This window comes from Balaenoptera acutorostrata, chromosome 4 (assembly GCF_949987535.1).
Source record: "Balaenoptera acutorostrata chromosome 4, mBalAcu1.1, whole genome shotgun sequence".
Taxonomy (NCBI): domain Eukaryota; kingdom Metazoa; phylum Chordata; class Mammalia; order Artiodactyla; family Balaenopteridae; genus Balaenoptera; species Balaenoptera acutorostrata.
Genome location: NC_080067.1, coordinates 88374564 through 88391710, shown reverse-complemented (window position 1 = coordinate 88391710; position 17147 = coordinate 88374564). Strand labels below are relative to the sequence as shown.

The window sequence follows — 17147 nt, the reverse complement described above, 5'->3', positions numbered from 1 at the left end:
CAGTATCACAAATATTTAACATCGCTCTGTAATTAATTAGCACTACAAATAAACAAGATAAAGAAATAAGGTGTGCACTAATAGCAAAGTATAAGAAACATTGTGATTATTTAGAGATAGTATTTTTACAATCTGCAAAACCAGAGGGGAAAAAAAAGAAAAAGCATTAGAACAGTAAAGAAATTTGATAGGAGTGTGAGTGCAAAGTTAATGTATAAAAACCAACAGCTTTTCTATCACAATAGCCAAGACATGGAAACAACCTAAATGTCCATTCACAGAAGAACAGATAAAAAAGATGTGGTACATACATACAATCTACTCAACCATAAAAAAGAATGAAATAATGCCATTTCCAGCAACATGGATGGACCAAGAGATTATCACACTAAGTGAAATGAGTCAGAAAGAGGAAGACAAACACCATATGATATCGCTTATATGTGGAATCTAAAATATGACACAAATGAACTTATCTATGAAATAGACCTACAGACATAGAGAACAGATCTGTGGATGCCAAGGGAGCAGGGGGTGGGGGAGGGATGGATTAGGAGTTTGGGATTAGCAGATGCAAACTATTATACATAGAATGGATAAACAACAAGGTCCTACTGTATAGCACATGGGACTTTATTCAATATCCCGTGATAAACCATAATGAAAAAGAATGTATATATATATATATATAGAGAGAGAGAGAGAGAGAGAGAGAGAGAGAGAGATAGATAGATAGATAGATATAGATACACACACACACACGTATAACTGAATCACTTTGCCGTACAGCAGAAATTAACACAACATTGTAAATCAACTATAGTTGCATTAAATATATTAAAAAAATAGCTTTGCTACATACAAGCAAATGCCAGTATAAATACAAAGGAAGAAAATATCCCAATTACAGCAGCATCATGTTGCAGTAGAATTACACTTCAAACCTTAAGGTTCAATTTCCTTATCTATCAAATGTGTATAATAATCCCTATTCCATCCTACTTCATGGATACAGTGAGGATAAAATGAGGAGGAACTTCCTTCGTAAGGTAGAGAGGAACACAAAGACAGTGCTGCCACTAGCACATGGAAGAGCTGGACTGGCTGTGTCCACTAATACTAATTTCAGTGGACAAACACACATGCATTTGACCTTTTTCAAAATCTTCAAAAGCTCCTGACTCAAGAGACATTTTGAATTCTGATTTGTCTCATCAATTAACATGCTGTTTTCTTTCTAGGTGGCTGTGCAGCCATCCAAAAGAACTAAAAGTAGGATTAACTGCTATGACAAGATTTAAAATAGTTGGAAATTATTGTAGTTCTTACAAAAGAAAGGAAATGCAACATAGAAACAACCTAAGAACTTATATATACTACCAAATGTAAAATAGATAGCTAGTGGGAAGCAGCCGCATAGCACAGGGAGATCAGCTCGGCGCTTTGTGACAACCTAGAGGGGTGGGATAGGGAGGGTGGGAGGGAGATGCAAGAGGGAGGGGATATGGGGATATATGTATATGTATAGCTGATTCACTTTGTTATAAAGCAGAAACTAATACACCATTGTAAAGCAGTTATACTCCAATAAAGATGTTAAAAAAAAAAAAAAAAGAAACAACCTAAGAGTATCGATTATTATATGTATGAAAAGAAGGTAAGAATGTCTAGGAGGAAATAGAGTGTCTGCGTGATTATGAATTTTTAGGTTAAGTTTAATTACACAGAGTTTGCATGTTCAATTTCAGGTGTTATCTTCTCCCAAGGCATTATCTTATCTTCTCTAAGGCTAACACTGTAACACTGGAGGTAGTTAGTGATACTCATCATTGAGTCACTTGAGATAGGCATTTTATGAGGGTGCTCAATTCTGAGAGTGGACAAGCATCACCCAAGAAGCTATTTTAAATGATCAATGCTCAGGCTCCCCCTCCAGAGATTCTCATTTAAATGGTCTAGATTGTGACTGGGGTATTGGTCTTTTTTAAAGCATCGCAGGTGATTCTAATCTGCAGCCAAGGGATGAGAGCCATGCAGTCATTGGACCCAAATGGAAAATCCACTCTACCCTTTCTCCATTCCCTCCTATATCAAGAATATATTTTTTTCTTCAAGCAAACTATGAAATGCTGGACTTTATACCATCTTTCAATTAAGCGATTCAAACATCTTTCCTTTTATTTTATTTTTTTCAAAGTATGAATGACCTAAGTCTCACATAACGAATGAGGTAAGTGGGTAATGGTTAGGATACATTAACTCACCCCCCTGATAGGCTCTAGCAAGGTTAATAGCAGTAACAGGATGACCAGCCAGCACCAGGAAGAATGCTGTATCCAAATGAAATTGTTTTCAGGAATTCAGAGACACAGACAATAATTAACTTGCATTTGGATTTGGCTAAGGTGCCATGAGTTAAGACCCCAAAATTATATGCCTAAAATAGATCTTTAATTCTGGCAAGCCATCTTGACTTTATGTATTACCCAAAAATCATTGCACCCTTTGTAGACCGAATATCCCTGGAAATGAGGGGAGTATTCATTTCTTCACATATGGTACAGCCTTAAGTGTACTGTTTATGCTAGCTAAACAATAAAAAAGGTCCATTACAGTTCAGTAATGGCACTGACTGCTGGGAAATCAAGTATCTCCAGTCACCTCCCAACCAAACTCAGAAGAATTTTAGTTTACTGTAATCACAAACCAGGACCACAGCCGTTATACATATAGACACACACACCCACCCACCACCCGCACACACCCTTTTGTTTTATCCAAAACCAATCTAAAATGTAAAGTTTACCCTAAGAAAATAATATTCATAGTAAGTGTTTTAAAGACTTCCTCATGGGGCACATTGTGAGAGAGAGAAACGGTAAATTCCTAGGAGAATCTTTACCTCTTTCTTCCCTGTTTTACTCAGTGGCTGGGGGCTTGATGCCCTTTGAGGGTAGAGACTTGGAGGCTTTCGTCACAAATGTGCATCAACTGTTACATTAAAATGAGTCACCCTTTACCTCTGCCAATCCAGCCTTGCCTGACACCTAGGACTTAGAACATGAACCTCCCTTTTCCTTATCAACAGAGGCAGCCTTGCTGAGGATCAAAGTGGTTTTCAGTTAGCAATCCATTTCAGTACTTACTGTCATTCTGGGATCCCTGAACATGGGCATCCCATGGAACTAGGAAAGCTCCGGGAATCCTTATCATCTAGAACGGTCCCTCAGAATCTACTCCAGGTCTGAGTTACCTCTGGCCCTGGGGTTCCCTCTAGTGAGTATGTTAGCTTTATGGCCAACCTAGGAATGCCGGTTCTCAAGGGGAGGATTGAATATGATGATACCACCAGGACCCAAACCCTTATAAATGAGACAACCATATAGTCTCTCAGGCAACCTCCTTGCCTATGATCTACTCAATTTAGCCATTTTGGCCTCAGACTTGTCTCACTGATATCCCATGGGCATCAGACTCCTGGGGAATGGTAGATTGGGCATCGTATTTATCAGATACCTTGGGTTATACACAACAAAACTTGACTTTGGAACACTTTAGGGAAAAACCCAGGTTTAGAACAATATATTGAGTGGTTTTCACAAACATAACTTAGAAAAGACAGGGACTCAGGCATGCCCCAGGATCTGATTTGCAGAAACTTATAAGAGATCTCATTAGGGCCCTTCCATCCAAACCATTGATCTTCAGCCATTGTATGTCTTTGGGTCAATTGGATGTCCATGGACACCTCTAAGTAGTCTCATTTTAATCTTTCCATAACCTCAAGATCCTATGGGTATTATTATGTAATTTTACACTTGAGAGGAATTTTCCCAGATCACCGGACTAGTTGGTGCCAGAACTATACTCAAAACCATATTTCCTAAGTCCAAATTTTATGTTCTTTGTCTCCTCATATTACTTTCATGACTTAGAAGAAAATTGCTGGAAAGGCACAGAAGTAAATATTGTAGTGCTGTTCTCTTCTCCCAGGAGAGTTTGCTGTGAGATACTGAGAATGCCAGAGTGAGGTTTAGCAGAATGAGGGAAATATACATGGCTTTCTTAAGAAGCAGTATTGGATATTAAAAAAACAAAAAACAAAAAAAAACATAGTCTTTGGAATCTTATAATCACAAGTTGAATTCTGGCTTTTTCTCCTATTACCTACATGACCTTGGGTAACCTTCTTGCATTTGCAATATAGGAATAGATATACCTACTCACCGATTCTTGAAAGAATTAAATGCAATGATGTAAGGAAATCTCCCAGCAGAGTGAACCTAAGTGATTTTAATAGAATAGGCAAGAAATAGAACTAGAAAATAATAGAAACTAGTAACAGAAGAACAGAAATAGGGAAAATCAGATGGAAATAGAACAAGCCCATCTAGGGAACATACGTCACTACACCAGAGGCTAGTGTAGTGGGAAGCTGATAATACAATAGAGATAATCAACAGGGCTGTTAGGGGTTGATCATAATTCCATCTTTCCACTGGCCTTCTATGAAGCAGAGGATGCATAACTTAGAGACCATTTCAAGAAGCAAAAGATGGCTGATGGGCATTTGGCACCATGATTATTCACCAAGGAGAAGATGAGATTCCGTGCTATGCCAGAGATGGAAATATCACTTAACAAGCATGGACAGCCCCCAATGGACTATAAAATTCATTTGGTGCCTGTGATAATTCAAAAGAGCCAGGTGGCACATCAGCAACAAGGGAAGACATAAATTTTAATTCATGAGGCTCATCAGTGTCTTGGTCAGAAAGGGACAAACTCTGCACTCTCCGGCTCAGTAATCCAATCTAATGGGAAGAGAAAGCATTCTGAAGTGACACTCATCAGTGCCAGAGAACCCTCTTTAAAAATTACTTCATATGGGTGTGTGCACGTGTATATGGAATTGGTGGCTAAATTCTTGAGGGGGTAGTGTAAGTGGGAAACAATCCATCAATTTTTGAATTATCTATAAGCTAACACTTCTCATCCTCAAGGCAATTGTTTCTTTACTGAGAGTCTGATGGCTTTATTACTACCTTCAGTCAGTAGGGCTGACCAGGCTTTGTGTCCTGCAGGGAAAAGACTTGCTTATGTAATACAAATATGACTCTACAATGGAAATACATTTTCCTTTACTAACACACTCTAAAAAGTAATTACCTTTTTTGAAAAGACACATAAAACGTGACAGGCTCGGTTCACGAATTTGCTAAGTATTCTCTGAGGTAGACACAGTCTATGTTGTTTTACACATAACAACGGACCTTCCTACATAAAGTACTGTGCACCTACACACGTGTACTGTGCGTCTGAGATGTCTATCTAGCACATAGCCCAAATTAACCAGCTGCCCAATAAAGATTTAAAAAGTGGCTGAGTCCTGCCCAGTCTACTCTTTTTTTTTTTTTAACATAGCTTATACCTTCTCTATTCAGTTTCTCCCTCTTCCTATAGAGATAAATACAATAAGAAATATTGATATATATTCATACACGTATATGATACATAGATAAATATACATATAAAGACCTATCTATTTACTTATATTCTTCTCTACCTCACTACCAGCCCCTTAGCATGGTCATTGCCATCTCTGCCCTGTACAATTATAATGATACCTAACCACCAACCCCCATCTCACCATCTGACAAACTGGCCCTCTTATTTGTCACTGGAATGCTGTTTCTCAGCACAAAACCACCCCTGAAAATAATATCGCCCTTTGTTTCATCTCAGATTCATCTCCATACTCCCACCCCTTGCTCCATTCCACTTAACTGGCTTTATTCCCCACTGTGGCACTTGCTAGCACCTGGCAATATTTGTGTGTTCTTGTTTTCATTTACTTGCTTATTGTCATTCTCCGTTATGTGAACTCAGTGGAAGCAGGAACTTTGATGTATTCACTTCTCTATCATTAGTGCTTGGAACAGGGCCTGGCACTAGTAGGGACTCAAAACATACTTTTTCAATAATGAATGAATCCTTATATTACCTAGATAGAATACAGTATCTAATACAGAGCAAGCATCAAAAAAGTTTGTTGAAAAAATGAATGAACACAAGAACATATCAAAATTGAAAATACATCTAAGAGTTTTCGGATTTGTGAAGAAGTCAAAGCTATGTCTTTGACTAAAGACTAAATCTCCTCTTCTCTGTGTTACCTCTCCTCCCACCCCTCATTCAGCCTTATGGTTTTGCAGTTAATGATAAAAGTCTGCATGAATTCTCAGGTTGAGCAAGACACAGTAGGTCTGAATTGGGGAGGGCATAGGGCCTCTTCTACCTATTTAACCAGCCCATTCTGGGCACAGCATGTCTTTATTCTCCACCCCCTTTAAAACAGGCATGAACCAGATATTGATAAATTGACATTATTCTGCTTATATGTGTCATCAATTAACACTCTGCTTACTCATTCATTTCTTTCTGAGCTTCCTCCAAAACCTCTAAATCTAAGAGATAGTGGGGGAACAACTGTGAGACTATTATTCAAATGATTCAAATGAGAATAAAAAGCTTCCAAAGTCAGAAGCAAAATATTCACATGACTACCCCCTCCCCTTAGGCTATTATATGCATATTTCCAGAAGATACTTCACAAGAGTATGAAAATCCTTTAAGCCCTTTAAAAATCCATTTTTCTAAAGCTAAGAATCATAAAAGAGTTACCTTAAATCTATCCTGTTTGAACCAGATTTCTCCCTTTAAAAAAAAGTCAATGCAGGACTTCCCTGGTGGTGCAGTGGTTAAGAATCCGCCTGCCAATGCAGGGGACGCGGATTCGAGCCCTGGTCCGGGAAGATCCCACATGCCGCGGAGCAACTAAGCACGTGCGCCACAACTACTGAGCTCACGAGCCTGCACTCTAGAGCCCACGAGCCACAACTACTGAGCTCACATGCTGCAACTACCGAAGCCCACTTGCCTAGAACCCGTGCTCCGCAACGAGAGAAGCCACTGCAACGACAAGCCCACGCACCGCAAGGAAGAGTAGCCCCTACTGGCTGCAACCAGAGAAAGCCTGCACGCAGCAACGAAGACCCAACACAGCCAAAAATAAATAAATAAATAAATAAATTTATTAAAAAAAAAAAGAGAGAACCATTTAAAAAAAAAAGTCAATGGAGATCTTCTAGGATCAACTACTTAAGATATTTTTCATCTTTCTTGAGATAGTAGTCCTCCTGTTCATAATTCTGTGGTTATACAACAATTTTAGTACATTTTTTAAATATAAGAAAAAAATGATGACAATAAATTTCTTAGAAAAAAATGTTGAGATGCAAATAGCTCTGAAACAATTGACCACTCACTTATTCAGCAAATATTTATTGAGTGTCTACCATGTGTTAAGCGCTGTTCTTCGGGCTGTGAATAGAGCAATGGATAAAAGAGACACACATCCATGCTTCAAGGAACTCTACATTCTATTTGGGCAGGGGGAGATGCACATAGAACAAAATAAAGATGCTAAACATGTAGTTTGTTAAATGCATTTAAGTGCTATGGAGTCAAATGAAGTAAGAAAAAAGAATGGAGAGTGTTGAATTGGGTAGTGGGGCAATTTTAAATAAAGTGGTCAGGAAAACCTCCCTGATATGGTGTTATCTAAGTAAACACTGCTCGGAGATAAGGGAGGAAGCCAAGTGGACATCTGGAGAGGAAACTCAGATATCACACTCCATCTTTGATTTCATAGGTACACTTAAAAAGCACATCTGTGCATGTTATACTACTTACGGCAGGGTTTTTGACTGAAGGGGGAAATTATCTATCCGAAGAGTTTAAAGTTCTATTCTGGAAGTACACCTTCTTTTCTCAAATTTGTAGCTCCCCTCTTTTGTTTCTGGACAATTCACTGTTCCTCATTTTATCTTATTACTCCTTTTTTTTATCTATATAAGGAGGGAAGTTTGGACAGATCTGTCATGGGATTGGTTCTACTGTGTAATGATCAAGGTGTATGCTGCATAATTATTAGAAAACCTTGTTTTTGAGCACAATCAAAATGCTCAAATTGCTTACAATTCAGAAACAGGTGGTAAGCTGAACATTAGCTGCTCTTTCTGCCCCAAGGCTCATTCAGTTCCTTCTCTTAATCTTTTTAAAGGAAAAACACAGCAGAATCAGGGGTGAGTTATTAGCTTTGGGCAATTTGTTCTGGCTTAGATGCTCCCATGTTGGACACTTCCTGTAATCAACTTGATATCAACCAAGGAATATCAAATCATTTGCAAAGAGAAGGTCTGATATGGGTAAGCGGCATTAAAAACCCAAGATTATGGAATAAGAGATTGTTTGGGTTGGAAGAGACTGTATGTGTATTTCTAATGCTAAAATTTAGCCTTGTAACATAGACAGGGATACTAAGACACAAGAGGTAAGTGGGATGCCAAAGTTACACCAGAAAAGTGTGGACCTTACAAAAAAGGGAAAAAAATGTGATAAGAGGTTGAATGAAATGGGACATACAGAAAAAAGGCACAAAAGTTGATAATGTTAACATGATATAGTTAAAGCAGTTTTCATTTGAAAGGAATTGAAAGGTATGGGCTACTAAATGAAAGAAGGTAACACAATGTTGCTCAAGAATATTTTATTTATGTTATTATTGTGTACCATCATCCTAACCTACATGGCACTCATCTTCTCTTACCTCTTTTCCTTCTCAAAGTACTACTACTTCTCCACTTTTCCCTCTCTTGGAAAACACTATTGCCATCCACCCAGCTAATCAAGCAAGAAAGAAGAGTTATCCTTCACTCTTCCCTTTTCTTTACATGCCACATCCTCATCTCTCCTTCTCTAGAGCAGACAGCCATCTTCTGGATTCTGAAACCTCATTGGTCTCGCTGCTACCAGTTTTGCACCATTCCCCAACATCCATCTCTCTTCCATAATGCTGTCAGAGTCATCTTTCTAAAACCCAAGTCACATGGTGTTCTGTTTTTAAAACTCCCCAATAGCTGCCTGTGAATTTCAGGTTAGAACCAAAACTACCAGTGTGTTATACCAGGCTTTTCATGCTGGCCCCCTTGCTGTCTCTTAAAAAATATCTCTTGCCACTCCCATTCTACACACTGAAAACTCCATTCCTGTTCAGCTTTCCCACTTCTCAGAATGGCCACCCTCTAATCCCCAGTGCTTGCTTTGGCTACCTCCTCCTCACTTTCAAGCTCAGCTCAGGAATCATCTCTTCTAGGCAATCTTTTGTCCTTCCCCAGGCTAGGCAAAGTGAGTGTCCCACATTGTCCCACAACTCTTTCTATACATTTGTCCTTAAAAGACTGACTTGTGATATTTATTTCTGTATTTCCAGGCTGTATAACAGTCCTGACATATAACAGGCATAAATTAATGTTTGGTGAATGGACAATTAAATGCATGCCAATCTACTGGGTTCCTGAATTACAAAGAAAAATAAAACGAGATGACTAACTTCAGAGCTAACGCTTCATTATATTTGGTTGTGGGTTTCTCTAAAAGATTATACAATGATTTAGGTTCCTTGAATAACGTTGCTTTTGAGTTATGATTTAAACAGCACTAAAGCTTCATTTGTACTTAAATTTGAAGGAGCTTGTTTATTTCCGAGTTGGATTTGAACTCCATTTGATACCACATTACCAAATTCAAACGACCCAATCTGCCTTTCAATTAAGTGAAAGGAGCAGTGACTTACAGGAACTGTCAATGTATTAAAAATGTTGCAAGTACTTTATTTATAGAGCAACATAGAAATGTAATTCAGGTACTTTAAAAAAAAAAATTGACACAGACTAAGCAGATAAGATGAGCCAGAGGGGATTACTTCATGATCTAAAACTCCACTCTGCAGTAACGTGAACCTCAGCTTCAAATCCAGCCTGGGTCAAGACAACCTGTCGTTCTCCTGAGACTGAGCACTGCCTATCTCGTGGTTCACTGTGTGTGTCTTTCATATTGTTCGAGGACTCCATGTACTTAAAAAACCTCATGGAATTTTCTCATAAATGATAATGCTATCCCTAATAAGCTTAGCCAAATTCAGAGAACTCCTTGATATATAACTGACAGCTCTGGATAATGCCCTCGGGTTGTTAACCATTCTACAAAAATCAAATTCAGTCAACACTGCAGAACTTGAACTTGCCAGAAAGTTACCTCATGCCACTTTTTCCCCCTCACCCAGTGCCCCCTAATAAAGTGAGTATCTAATTACCATTAATTGATTTTGCATAAGTGACAATCTGTTTCTTAAATCCAGTGAGAAACAAGTCTTTGACTTTTCAAGCATATGGGGGAAGTGACCTGATTAAGAGTCCTGCTTCTATGATTCTAACTTCTTTTTTTTACACAAATGACAATACAAACAGAATAGAAGGAGACATCTGCATAATTTGGGGATTTTATGATTGATAAGGCATTATCTTGTCAGCTGAAGGTACTGGCATGACAAGTATTTATGATAGAAGGAGGTTCCTGGCTATAAAGAAATAGAGTTTAGTCTGATAAAGGACTTTCAAGATTCTAAACACCATCCCCTTCAGGGCAAGAGGATTAGTGCTGCTATTTCAGAACATAGTCTTATTACAGTCTGAATCCAGTTAAGTGGGAAGAGAAAAGGCATTTGACTCTCAGGATACCAACACATGCACATGCACAAGTGTGCAAACACACATTTAGAGAATGTAGAGTGAAGGGTTAGAGGGCTGAGGAATCCAGACAGGGAGGGCCATCATGTCTCAAGGGAAAAGAAGCAGAGAAATTTAAACAGTCGTGTGACTTACTCACAGTTGTCTATCAGCCAAGGACATGAAGGGGTAACAATAGCATCGAAGAAGCTTTCAGTCATTCAGGAGCAAAACTGTATTTAAAGTTAAGACAAACAACATGTGACCTTAGAGGAGTGACAGAGAATCTTAAAGGCAGGCATATATCAATGGGCAAGTTGTATTTCAGGCCATGAGTCTTGGAATCAGTCTGACAGAGTTTTTCCTGAGGCTTTTCAAAGAAATAACAAAGCAAGAAACTCTTTGGAAAATCGCAACCATCTCAAACCAAAGATGTTCACATTCTTCCCTCAAGCACTCCAACTGATTTCTGAATAGTAGAGATCTGAGTGTCCCTTGCCATGTCAAGAAGACTGAAGTGAGCTTGTAGAAATAGAACCTTTTACCCACATGGGCCCTTTTTAGGTGGGCGGCAGCTAAGGCAAATCACCTTCATCTGGCACCATAACACATGAAATCAAGCTAAGGTTCATCTTCAGAAAAAGGTTTTTAGAAAAAGCACAAGGGCAATGTGGAGTCCAGGGAGCATAGTGGAAGGCCTTGACCTGGAGATGGGTCAGAAAAGACTGGATATGAAGGTGCCTGCAGAATATATACATGATCACTGTGGGCATGAGTGTCAGCCTGTAAACTTGGTGTGAGCCTCAGGTGGTCTTTGTGGGTGTGTTTCTAATTTCTTCAGTACCAGCCATCTCCTCCCTGCAAGGTTATTTTCCATCTTCCTTTCAAAACAATGGGCCTGAAAGTATTTGTCATATCCAAGAAATGGCTTGATCCTGGGTGTGGTAGTCAGAATAATGGCCCCCCAAAGATGTCCACATCCTTATCCCTGGAATCTGTGAATATGTTACTTTACATGACATCAGGATTTTGTAGGCGTGATTAATTAAGGACTTTGAGATGGGGAAACTATCATGAATTACATTGGTGGGATCAATATAATCATGAGGTAAGTAAAGGATGGAAGAGGGTGGTAGAAGAGTCACAGAGGAGATGTGACAACAGCAGTAGAGGTCAGAGTGTTGTGTGGTCACAGGCCAGTGCAAGCAGGCAGCCTCTAGAAGCTGGGAAAGGCAAGAAAACAGATTCTCCTCTACAGCCTCCAGAAGGGATGCAGCCCTACTGACTCATTTTAGACTTCTGACTTCCAGAAATGTAAGATGATACATTCATGCTCTTTTAAGTTACCAAGTTTGTGCCAACTTGTTACAGCGGCAACATAAGACATCCATTGGATGAGCCTCTTCATAGATATTCTTCCATAGGAGTATCACATTTTGGCCATTCATCTTCTTAGCACACATTTGTCATTCATGCTCTCATTTGCCTTGTGATGAGCACTTGCTACATTCTACTCACTCTTCCAGGAGCTAGACAGACAAATATCTGGATCCTGTCTTTAGGAGCTTATGATCAAATGGAAATAGATATAGTGGGAATAAGGATGGAAGTGTGCCCAATCTACATGGGACTCAAGGGTGAGGAAGGTCAATTCTACTTAGGAAAATGATGGGAAGATACTTTCTTAAATGCAAATTTGAAAGGTGCTTTGTTAGTTGTCAAATGGAGAAAAGATGAGAGGAAAGATCATTCCAGGCAGGGGAGTTTGAAGAGTAAAACTCCAGATGCTGAAACAGCTGAGTGTGTTCTGGAGGGAATGTAGGGTATAAGTATCTATGCTGATAGAAACAAAACTGGAGGCCTAAGTTTAGAATATAAGGTTTGAACTCTATCTTGTGAGTGACAGAGAATACTAACAAGAGCAGCAGCAATTTTAGATCTATGTTTTAAGAAATTGGTTAGGTAGAAAGCCAGAGTCAGAGAGACCAGTTAAAAAGTTAAAAGGATACTGCAATGGTACAAGCCAAAGGTAATGCAGGCCAATCTAAATTAGCAGCATAAACAATGGAGAGAAAGATATTGAATCAAGATGTATTATGGAGGTAGAATCAAGTGGATGATGATAGATTGGGTATAGTGGTAAGAGAAAGGGAAGGGTTTAGGATAAAACTGAGTTTGAGAATTGGGTAGCTAGTATGCTACTTTCTAAAAGAGGACCTGCATCAGCTTGATGAAAACAGATAATGACAGTCTTTAAAAGCAAGTCTCCAACTTGTATATTCTTTGAGCTTCTAGTTCATGAAATAATAAATATACTGTATAGAGAGAAGGGACCATATTTTCTATCTTTAGGATTTCCCTTGCCTACCATAATGCTGGGCACATGATAAATTCTTATTGAATTGAAAAGAATATTGTGCTCAGCAAGAAAGATACGTGTTTTGATTCCAATTCCGAAGTGGAGCTTCGGGTTTAAAATTACCCCGAAGGTCAATCAACATACTTCTAGGCAAAGGCATATCTCTTAGAAATGGATTAAAGAACTATTGATGTTAGAATTTTTCTTCTGGCATAATGCATTATCTTCAATATTAAGAAAAAGAAACAATTCCCCTTGTACTCTCTTTCTTTAATTTTAGGCATAACTACTGAACAGGGTAGAATTTCAATATCTTTATTGAGAATCTAAGAAATAGAACACGTATTTTTGAGTGCCTACTGTGTTCATGAAGTTCCCCTGATATAGAGAAAGTGGTATTTTTTATTCTATTAAAAACCGATTCAAATTTCTGCAAGGCTGATCAAATCCTCTGCTGTACAATTAATGACTAAAAGTTAAAAATACTGAATTAGGGCCACCACAGATAATTCAGTCACAGTGGTAGACATGACAGAGTGAAAGAAATTTTAATTCCCCCAGAGTTGAACCTACTCAAGCAAAATGGATTTTTCTTTTGATTTGAATCAGACATTATCCCAATTCACCAGTTAATATACTTTATTTTGGCTCTGTAGTCAACTATGGAGGAAAAAACATGCTAAGTTTTTCCCATTCTAATATCAGATGGGAGTAAGACCTTCAGCAAACAGGCTTCTGTAACTGAATACCAAGAAAAATATGCTAGAAAGACCTCAACACCACAGCAACACACTCAGGGACCAAAGCAGGTTTGAATCTTAATTATATGGTAATGTGCAGAACAAACCTGGTGTCATGGCATTTTGGGGAGAATAGCTGGTGAGAATTTTCTAGATGCTTTCATTGTGTTTTCTTCACATAAAGCAATAGCAAACAAAAGGTATGGTTATAGGAGTTCATTATTAACCCATGGTAACTGGCAAAGAAAATGGTGGTATTTTCTGGCAAAGAATGTATCAGTAAATATCATTTCAGAGGTTTAATCTTGCAACCAGAGTCAGTAATTTTTCACTACTCCTTGAGCATGAAGGACTCAGAGAGTAAATGATTTATTGTTTGTACAACATAGAACAAATTTTAATATTTTGAAAAAAACCTGAGAACTATTAATCCTGGCATGTGTTACTCTTAAACCCAAGGAAATGAAGAAACATTGACTCTAATTTCTGCCTTTCAAGAATGAAATTATATATTAACCACAGAGCATCCAGCAACATACACAACCAGCACCCCCAGAGATAGTTAGCCTGACATCAGAATTGTGTTTTTCTAGCTAAATACTAATCCGCTCTATGGCATTATACAATTTATTACAAATAGGATGCTTGATCCAGCAGCCAAGAAATCAAATCAGAATTCTCAGGAAGAACATGGTAAAATAAAGGGGCAGGTAGAAGTAAAGGGGCCAGATGCAAAAAGGTAGAAGCCTATAGCAGTGCCTAAGAGCTACCTGGTATTCTTGTCAAATGCATATTCTGATTCAGTAGGTCTGAGGTGGGGCTGAAGACTGAATTTCTAACAAGCTCATCAGAGATGTTGCTTATCCCAGGAACCCACTCTGAGTACAAAGGGTGGCACTTTTCTGTGTTTAAGAAAGCTCAAACCACCACAATAATACCTACACTGCATATGTGCCCCCAATTTTTACTTCATGTTCTCTTTTATGGGATTTCTTGAACATCATCTCATTTGTTTTGTTTGTTGTTTTAGTTCATTATGTTTGCAATATTACTTACGGACCTGTTTTTCAGACAAAGAATGAACTCACTGTCCTGAAAGCATCCCTTCCTTTACCACCACTTCCCAGTTAGACTACGAAGCAAGCATTGCATCTTTGTGCCACTGTCTCTTTTAAAAGACACCTGAATGACAACCTTGAGTGGGACTTCCTACCTGCCCTCAAAAAAGAGGAAAAGAAGAGTAAATGACAAAATTCTGCAAAACTCAAGCTAGTAAAAGGGAAAAAATAAACAAGACTGTCAGTCTCCAAGGAAGAGAGTACTGTGATTATTAAAAATAATTTTAAAACTTTAGAAAAACATCCAGCATGTTTCAGTTTTCTCATGTGAAAGACTGGATGGGACCAGAGGTCTACTGTGGGTGGGGGATTCAAGTCTGTCTCTGCTGCTGTCTAAATATTTCTCCAGCTGAGGAAGAAACACTTCCTGTAGATCTTAGCCCTGAAAGCCAGACTCTCGTGCCACCTAGGAAGACGGGAAAATTAAGGAGTCAGGTAAGGGTAAGGAAGAGAAGAGGCACTTCACCACCTGTTTCCTCCTTTAAGAGGTACTCCTCCTCTCAGAAGAAAAACATCCCAAGCCAGCTCTTTACTTTCCCTTTACACCATTTCTGCCAGAAAAAGAAAAAAACAAAAAACTAAAAGTTCAAAAATGTAAAGGAATTAAATAAATATCACACTTCACAGAAGGTGAGAGTAGTATAACACAATGGCATTAAGCTTATCCAGATCTGCAGTGCTGTTCTAAACATTTGACTTTGTTCAGAAAAATCTCATTTACTCTTGGATAAATACTGCCATGGCTTACACGACTAGTCACATTTACAACATAGAGTGTAATATGCCTCCCAAAGGGAGGCAGTCTCCATTCACTTTGACAAAGGCAGCACAGGCAGAAGTGGTTTTGCCACTATCTGCTCCATGGTCAGGATCTGTGAAATGGGGGGAATCCTAACAGTAAAAGCATCCATGGTTCTCATGGAGGAATAAAGCTGACGCAGTTTGTGAACAACAAGTATTCTTACCATCATTATTACTATTACCACCTATCCACACACTTTTAGACATATAAGGAGATATAAAACTTGTTCAGATAGGATAAATCTTTCCTTTTCTGTATTCAAATCAACCAGTTAAAAATACTTATTAAACATAGATGACTGATATTGAATCAGATACTCCAAGAGACGCATAAGATAGAATGACCATCTTCATGTGGCCAACAATCTTTTTACACAGAATAAACTAATATATATGAAGTGATTTATAAAGTCATTTCAGAATAGCCCTAGACAGCATATAATTAAATATTAAATTACGCACAGTCAGGCACAAGTACTAAAATAAATCAGAGAAGGGAAAGATCAGTACACACTAAAATGGAAAGACAGTAAAATTTTGCGCAAAGGGCATACTATCAGGAATCAGAATACCTAGTAGTTCAATGTAACGTGGGGCCTGGGCTTGGTTTTGTCACCTGTGAAATGGGAATGACAGTAATACGTACCTCTTAAGGTTATTTCAAGAGTTAGAGGAAATGTGAAAATGAAAAAAGAATCTGACTTTATAAAGCAAGACACATTTTCTGTTTTATTATTATTGATGATTAGCCCATCTTTTATGAAATGAAGAGGATTTATGCCGTCCTTGAAAAAAGTATGAGCTAGAGAAGAGGGAGGACAGTTATCTAGGAAAAGAGGAAGAGAGGAAGAAAAAGTAGAGGGGGAAATAAGCAATAGGCATAAGAAAGACAAAGACCTGGGAAGGAGGGCAATAAAAACCACAGGCAAGTGCTCACTTCGGCAGCACATATACTAAAACAGGAATAATACAGGGAAGATTAGCATGGCCCCTGCCCAAGGATGACACGCAAATTCATGAAGCGTTCCATATATTTTAAATTAGGAGATTGGGATTGACATATACACACTATTGTATATAAAATAGATAACTAATAAGGACCTACTGTATAGCACAAGGAACTCTACTCAATACTCTGTAATGAACTATGTGGGAAAAGAATCTCAACAAGAGTGGATATATGTATAGGTAAATCAACTGTAAATCAACTATACTCCAATAAAAATTAATTTAAAAAACCCACAGGTAGTTGACTTAATTTTTAAAGAAAAGTAAATAAATAGGGTTCATTGAAGTGGAAGAATGCCAGGAATGGGCAGGAGTCAACAGCCGGCTCCTCAATCCTGCCCACCCCTCTGCTGTTTTCCTGCTCTCAGACTGTCAGGCTCTTTCATCATACATCCCTGGTTCTCAGTATTCTACAAGCTGACAAAACAAAACAAGGCAGGAGAAAAGAAAACAGAAAAAAAAGGAAAAAAAAAGATTGCCCGACTCTCAGTAC

At 38.4% G+C, this 17147-nt stretch overlaps 1 non-coding gene across 1 annotated transcript; it reads left to right on the top strand.

The window, feature by feature from the left end:
- The first annotated feature begins 16575 nt into the window (after nucleotides 1–16575).
- On the top strand, nucleotides 16576–16682 carry LOC114237911 (U6 spliceosomal RNA). The gene has a single exon (XR_003623379.2). It is a non-coding gene; the product is annotated as a U6 spliceosomal RNA (small nuclear RNA).
- The last annotated feature ends 465 nt before the right edge of the window (nucleotides 16683–17147 follow it).